Genomic DNA, 8301 nt, shown 5'->3' with positions numbered 1-8301 from the left:
TTAACCAAAGAATTGAGTTTGCAAATTCCAGGAACTACAAAGGAAGTAGAAGGATCCATGTAAAAACAGTAATTTCTCCCCCAGAAACAGATTTTTACTCTTTCCAGGATGCTGGGAAAAAAGAATTTGGAAGAGTTCTCATTTAGCTATTGGAAGTTAAATCTGTCCTTTTCTCCTCCTTTTCCTCACTCCAGAGTTTCCCCCAGGATATAGATTGTAAAGCAGGGGTATTTACATGAGACAAAATAATAAAATGGAGGGGAGAGAGTTTGAATACTTAAGAAAACAAACTCATGAAAATAAAATCTTTGAATATTACAGTGAAGTTTAATATATACAAATAAGCATTTTATTGGCTTTGAATATAAAATATCACATATGCATATAGTATATACATATACTCTTCAATACGTGTAAGTATGTGACCTTGACCAATGCAGGGTTTTGGGGTGCCAACCCCCTACACAGTTGAAAATCTGTGTATAACTTTTGACACCCCAAAAACTTAACTACTTATAGACTACCTTTGACTAGAAGGTTCCCCAATAATGGTAGATTGACATGTGTTTTATATATGTATTACATACAGTATTCTTACAATAAAATAACCTAGAGAAAGGAAATTAAGAAAATCATAAGAGAAAATACATTTCCAGTACTGTACTGGATCCAAAAAACCTATAAGTGGATTCGCATAGTTCAGACCTATATTCAGGAGTCAGTCTATAGTCTTTCAGTGCATCAGTTCTTTAAAGGATTTAAAGGATAAGAAAGTTGAAAGGGCAAAGAGGACAGGGAAAGGAAGAGTAAATGTCATAAAAGAAGCTTGAGAGGCCAGAATTATCACAGAATGCACAGGGAATAGAATAATATTGCTTGACAGAAGGGTAGGGTTTGGAAGGGAAGACTTAGGCTGTTATAGTCTTTAAAAATCTTAACCTAATGAAATGGGGAATGAATCTAAGTCCTTTGAACACAGAAAACATGATGAAAGTCCAATTTGGGGAAAAAGAATGAAGAATATTTTTGATGCATACAGATTCATATTATCTACTTCCTTGTTGTATTTCAAAAAAAAGTAGCTTGTAAAAGAATAGTCCAGAATAGTAAAATCAAATATTTAGGGAACACTTTTATGGTAGTCAATTACATTTTTTTTTTTTTTTTTGACAGAGAGAGACAGTGAGCGAGGGAACACAAGCAAGGGGAGTGGGAGAGGGAGAAGCAGGCTTCCGGTGAGCAGGGAGCCTGATGCGGGGCTTGATCCCAGGACCGACGCTTAACAACTGAGCCACCCAGGCACCCCTCAATTACATAGTCTTTCTATAGCATCTGAGTATAGCATCTCAAATACGTAAATGGTTTTGTGTCATAGAGCAAGGTTTTAAAACAACCTTTAAATTTACAAGCATTGGTTTTTCCAAACAGCTCAAAGTACAAGTCTGTTATCTAATTTTCAATATCCCAAGAGATGGGTGGACGTAGAAATTAATACTCTCAATTTACAGACAAAGAAACTGTGCACAGGGCGGCTAAGTGCCCTTAACAGACAGTGGGAGAGCTGAGGTCAGAATCCAGGATTGATTTTACTTCTTATAAGGTAGGTGATACTTGTGTACCAAGGGTTCTGAGTTCTAACTAATTGTCATTTTTATCATTGCTGCAAAGTCATCCAAATTTATATCAAAAATGCCTTGCTAGTTGTCCCTAAAAATTTTACAGGAAAGAAAGGTAAGAGTTATATTGGAAGTTCAAATTGCTGAGATTGGAGAAGCAAAATTTAAGGGTTACTGGGATAATGGAGAATTATTAGAGAATTATTGTCACACTCTCTGCATTGAGGATAAAAAGGATACTTCAATCATTTTCACAGGGTTTACATTAACTATGAAACTTCAATGTTTTTAATGGCTGTGAAGCACAGAAATACATAATATTGAGATTCTGTTCTTGAGAAAGAACAAACAGCACATTGAGCGTGCTGAATTGTTTATGCTAACTGGAATCGAAGGTAGTCATTCAGTTTTAGGTGCTTTTATGCCCCATGAGGAATAAACCAGAGAGAACCAATTTGTGAGTCTCCTTTTAGCCTTCTTAATTATCATGATGGGGAAGCTATTGGAATTACCCTCATATCTTCAATATCTTGAGCCTATTGGATCCCGTTTACTCATATTCCAGAACCTAGCATATGAAGCAGTATGTGTTTTGATGCTTATTGTCTATGGGTAATATTTTATCTTTATATATTCACTATGATAGATGACATTTACAAGTATTACTTACATAAATGCATTTATTACCCTTCCCCGACTAACAAATTGCATGGCTTTGAAAATCAGTTTTTTACATTTTCTTTTCCCTTCAACTTTCTCTCTCCTCTTTTCTATGATGTGGCTTACCCGTCTTTTCTATAATGTGGTTTTTCCCACTTGGCACGTCTTCCTGTCTCCTTCACTCGTTTATAGCTTCTGCATTTCTGCTCTACCAGAAGGACTTTATCCCCATAATTAGGACTTTCGGATCCTTTCTTTTCCTTCTAATAATACCCGATGAATTTTTATTTAAACCTCCATCTCCTATGCTTCTCCCAGCTCTATGGCTGTGACTTCTCCAGTTAGTAATCTCAACCATCTGGTTCCCAAATCTTTTCCTATAATGCATTCCCTTATTAGGAGGGACTTGATCCTTACATGCTTCTTTTGGAGAACTGCCATGTTTTCCTATATTGGTTTTAATAGGGGTTTGGGGATTTTTCCAAAAAGGTTCTGCATGGTAGCTCTGCTTTGCTCTAGTTTTATTTCCTGTAGCTTTTTGATGATTTTTTTTATACCCTCATCATCAAACTCAGCAGCTCCTATCTTGTGGGTATTGATGTACTTGGACACTTTCCTGATTTAACTTGCCTTATATTCCTTTTTAAATGTAGGGTTTTGCCTTTGTCTCAATGACTTTATCTCCCCTATCTCTTCTACTCTTTTATCTCTTCTCCATTTCTATAAAGGCCTGACCAGTTGGCAGAGAACTACCTTTGTATTATTTCCAAAGATCAAATTAGCAAAAATGTAAAATGCTGTGGACTTGCCACTGTAAGTGCTCACTAAATATCTGCTATTTTTATAATCATTTTGGTGATGGCTCTGAATAACCACTACACTGGGAGTCCCTTGGCTTAGCTCACTGTATTTTTAAAAACAACAATTTATAAATTCTCATTATGTTCACTTTCCAGTTTCCAATTTCCCATTTATCCTGGATCCTCCTTATATTTTCCATAGAAATAATTTTTCTTTTTGGTTTAATGGTTATTACGATTTCTTGTATAAGTTATTAATGTTTTTTAAAAATTCTTCCTTGTGTTGTCTTTATCATTTCATCTTTGTCCTTTTAATAAATTTAGAATAAATATTCATTTCATTATTGTACCTAAAAATTTTTAAATTTTTTTAACATTTCATTCAGAACTATGCTAAATACCATATATCTGTGACATCTGCCATCTTGGCGTTTTTCTGTCTGAAAACTTCGAAGCAGGGAATGTTGGGAAGTAAAGTTTTTTCAATAACCTAAAAGACAAGAGTTTTATCTTTTCTGTTCTTGGAAACAAAATTATGGTTTACCTGATTCAAAGTCTTTATCTAAACTTAATTGCTGCACCTTGATACCTCTTAAGGAAATTGGGCTCCTCATGTCCCCTTAGAGTGCATCTCTATATCTTACATACTATCGTGTCAATCTTTCCTGCTTAGTAATGCCAGTGGCCCTAGTTTTTTCCTTTGCCCTTTCAATGGTACTAATGGTATCCTGCTACCATCAAGAAAATGGTAAGATACATGTGTATATATACTGGCAGGAAGGCAGGATACAACCATATAGCGCCCCAATTTTAAATGTACATATAGGAGCGCCTCTGTGGCTCAGTCAGTTAAGCATCCAGCTCTTGATTTTTGACTCCAGTGATATCTCGGGGTCATGAGATTGAGCCCCACTCCGAGCGCTCAGCCCAGAGTCTGCTTGAGATTCGCTTTCTGCCCCTCCCCCCCGTTCACACTCTCCAAATGAATAAATAAAATCTTTTTTAAAAAGTGCATATAGATCTATATATTCAAACAAATGGAAGGCGAAAATCTCTGTATAAGTAGATGTTAACACTGGTTACCACAGAGTATGAAATCTTGCAACCTTTGTGTACGTGCGCGTGTGGGTGACTTATTTGCAGTATCTACTTTCTTCCCACGATAATGCTGTTCTTCGGGAATTAGTTGAGTCATTTTTATTAGAAATGAAACACATTTTATAAATTATTTGAGTTTCTTTATTTCATCATTCTCGTCATTCTGATAGTCTCCTATAAGCCAACAATATGAGACAAAGTCAGTTTAGGCAATCTACAGAAGGAATTCAGATGAAGCCATTGAACCAGGAAGTTTCCTCTCTAAAAATGCCATCACATCATGTAATTCTGGAATGTCAAGTCTGATAATAATTAAATTCTCTCATTCTTTAGTGCTGTCACTATGGCAGGAAGCCACATCTTTCCCAATCACATTTCCAATTATTTCCATGGTAATCAATAATCCTTCTACAACTTCCTTTTTTAGTCCTGCTTTCTTCCCCTTCCCCAAGTTTTTATCTAAATTCCAGCTAATTAAAATGCAGTATAATATTAGTTGCAGGTGTACAATTTAGTGATTCCACACTTACATACAATACCCAGTGCTTATCACAAGTGCCCTCCTTAATACCTATCACCCATTTAACCCATCTCACCACCCACCTCCCCTCCAATAACCATCAGTTCTCTTAAGAGTCTGTTTCTTGGTTTGCCTCCCCCCGCCCCGTGTTCATTTGTTTTGTTTCTTATATTCCACATATGAGTAAAATCATATGGTATTTGTCTTTCTCTGATTTATTTCACTTAGCATAATACATTCTAGCTCAGCCCACGACGTTACAAATGGCAAGATTTCATTCTTTCTGATGGCTGAGTAGTAGTCTATTATATACCACATCTTCTTTATGCATTCATCCATTGATGGACATTTGGGCTCTTTCCATAGTTTGGCTATTGTAGGTAATGCTGCTATAAACATCGGTGTGCATGTATCTCTTCAAATCAGTATTTTGGTATCCGTTGGGTAAATACGTAGTAGTGCAATTGCTGGACCACAGAGTAGTTCTATTTCAACTTTTTGAGGACCCTCCATACTGTTTTCTAGAGGGGCTGCACCAGTTTGCATTCCTACCAACAGTGAAAGAGGGTTCTTCTCCACATCCTCACCAACATCTCTTGTTTCCTGTGTTAACTTTAGCCATTCAGACAGGTATGAGGTGTTATCTCCTTGTAGTTTTGACTTGTATGTCCCTGATGATGAGTGATGTTGAACATTTTTTTCATGTGTCTGTTAGCCATCTGTATATCTTCTTTGGAAAAATGTTCATGGCTTCTGCCCATTTTTTAATTGGATTTTGACATATCTGATAAAGGGCTAGTATCCAAAATATATAAAGAACTCATAAAACTTTTTATAGTACATATGCACACACATACATACGTGCTCTTCATTTCCGAGTGCTCCATAATCCATCTTCTGAGGCTTTGCGTTATTTTCATTACAAATTGTAACTTTAGGTTCTAATTTATCCAAACTTGTAGGACGTTTATCAATCCTTAAAAGTTTCTTTGGCAAACTTTTACCATTAACTCCTTTCTCCTCTGCAAAACCTCTTCCTTCTCCTCTCTTCTCCTCCTCCTATCTCTCCTCATTGCCCAAAGGTTTTCAGCTCATTTCCTGGTATCTCCTTATATCACCATATACCATATTCCTCATAATCTAATTTTCTCTTATAATGTTTTTACAATATTAATACATTGAACATTGTACATTACCATCTTTGGAATGTTATATTCATTTTCTTCAGTTTTTCCCTCCATGAGGAAAAAAAATAAATGGGTTCACTTCTCTTCCTCAGATCTTACCTCTAAGAACTTTTTTTTTTTTTAAGATTTATTTATTTTAGAGCACGGAGGGACAAAGGGAGAGGGAGACAGAGACTCTTAAGCAGGCTCCATGCCCCAGCATGAAGCCCAATGCAGGGCTCAATCTCATGACCCTGAGATCATGACCTGAGCAGAAATCAGGAGTCCGATGCTTAACTGAGCCACCCAGGCGCCCCATGTTACCTCTAAGAATGTCTAACCAAAATGGTATTTTGTGAGGTAAGGAGAGTTTGTCTCTTCTCCTCATATACCAGCTGATTTATAGACCTCTCTCTTGTTTATCACACCTACTCTGTTTCACTTTGCCTTTTCTGTGGCCAGAGTGGCAACTGTGTTACTTCCTCCATCTGCCTATGCCCATCCCATGCCCTTCCCCTCTCTTAGAGCCCCACATCTTGTTCATGCGTTTATTCGGAGCAGATGTTCCCAGCTTAGTTCTTTCATCTCTCCTTTGGTCGATTATAAAATAGCATATAACATTATAACATATAGTATGCTCTTGGGTGAATCCTATAAAAATGATTTCCTTCCCCAGCATGACTATATACAATTTTTCTTCTGTTCATTCTTTTTTTTTTTTTTTAAATAAGGGCATTAAACTTATTCTATATCCCTAAACCACTTTTCCTTAGTGACTGAACATTAATTTCATGACTTTCTATGTTTTCTAAGTCTGTGTTTGGCACATCCCTCAGTGTCCCCATGCTGGTAATAATCTTTGCTTAGAGATAATCTCTCAATGAAAAGTACTTGGTCACTAGTTAAGCTTCACTTTCCCTTTCCACAGCCATCTTTCACACATACATTTTCCAATCCAAACCCTTCCTCGTCTGCCACTTTCATTGGAGATGCTAATCTTTCATGGTATCTTGCTAAAGTAAATCATAACCTATCCCACAGCCAAAATTTCATGCCTATGGAGAATGAACAGAGCTTTTAGCCATGACTGGTTAATGCAATCAGCACAAAGTTTTTCCAGCCTTGCCTCCCGCGGCACTCATTCTCTAGACTAAATTCAATTTCTCTGTTGCTCATGTCAAACTTATTTCTGGGGACTCAAATTACTGCAAATATGTCCCTTGGGCTCCTCCCAACTGAATTAATAATTAGGGTCCCAGTAGTAATTACCATGCCTTGGGACTGATTTCCATGATGGAAGCAGAACCTTATAATTTATCTTTGATTGAAAGAAGACTTCCATTTTCCTAGCAGGAACACAAAGACTTTCTTCCTTTCTCTTGTACTTTTCACATGTTTGGCAAACACAAAAATAAATGGGACAGCCATGTTTTTCTGCCTTGTGCCACCTCACTTCATTCTACTCCACTCCTCCATTTGCTCTGTAAATCTCCACTTGGGTGCTCTCATTGGTAGTTAGCTCTCTTCATCTCTGGCAAAACAGGAGGCACCCAGGACCATCTTTCACCAGTCTTGGAGCATAGTTTTCTCCATCAGGCTCTTCATGGCCATAGGCACAATCCTCCAGCCTTAAAACTGGAGTTCGCCGGTCACAACTGCACTTCCTGAAACCCTTCTTTTCTTCCTCTCCCTCGCTACCCACCAATCACATGCATGGTCCTATTGCCTTCTACACCGGAAATGATAATTTCATTAGTTGATCATATCCTCTTTGCCCCCATATTCCTTCCTTAAGAGAAGTGGCCCATCCTTCTCTTTTCCAGGGGTCTGTCACTTAGCCCTAGAGAGGGGCTCTGGTCCCTTGACCTATCCCTTCTTCAGGCCAAAGTGAACTGGACTATGATAGTCCAGATTCTTCCCCCAGGAATTTATCATTGGAAATAATCTAGACTTTGAGTGGACATTTTGACTTATGTCTATGTAAAAAAAAGAGGAAACTTAGCAGAGAAAGGAAAAAGAGGAAGAAGAAAGGGAAGTAAAGGAGGAGGGAAGGATAAGAAAAGCAAGTTGTTGGGGCGCCTGGGTGGCACAGCGGTTAAGCGTCTGCCTTCAGCTCAGGGCGTGATCCCAGCGTTATGGGATCGAGCCCCACATCAGGCTCCTCCGGTATGAGGCTGCTTCTTCCTCTCCCACTCCCCCTGCTTGTGTTCCCTCTCTCGCTGGCTGTCTCTATCTCTAATAAATAAATAAAATCTTAAAAAAAAAAAAAGCAAGTTGTTGAATAGAGAAAGGCAAAGAACGAAGACCCCAGGGCTTTGTATAAGTAGAGAACAGGCAAAATCCCTGATTTTTACATTCCTGTGCCCACTTCCATGTGACGCTCATACTCCTATACCCTGGCCAGGGAGTCACTGTATTTGCTAAAGCAGGTTTTAGTGGAT

Source organism: Ursus maritimus, unplaced genomic scaffold (genome assembly GCF_017311325.1).
Source record: "Ursus maritimus isolate PB19 unplaced genomic scaffold, ASM1731132v1 scaffold_20, whole genome shotgun sequence".
Lineage (NCBI taxonomy): Eukaryota > Metazoa > Chordata > Mammalia > Carnivora > Ursidae > Ursus > Ursus maritimus.
The sequence above is the reverse complement of the archived record's forward strand: the minus strand, read 5'-3'. Positions refer to the sequence as shown.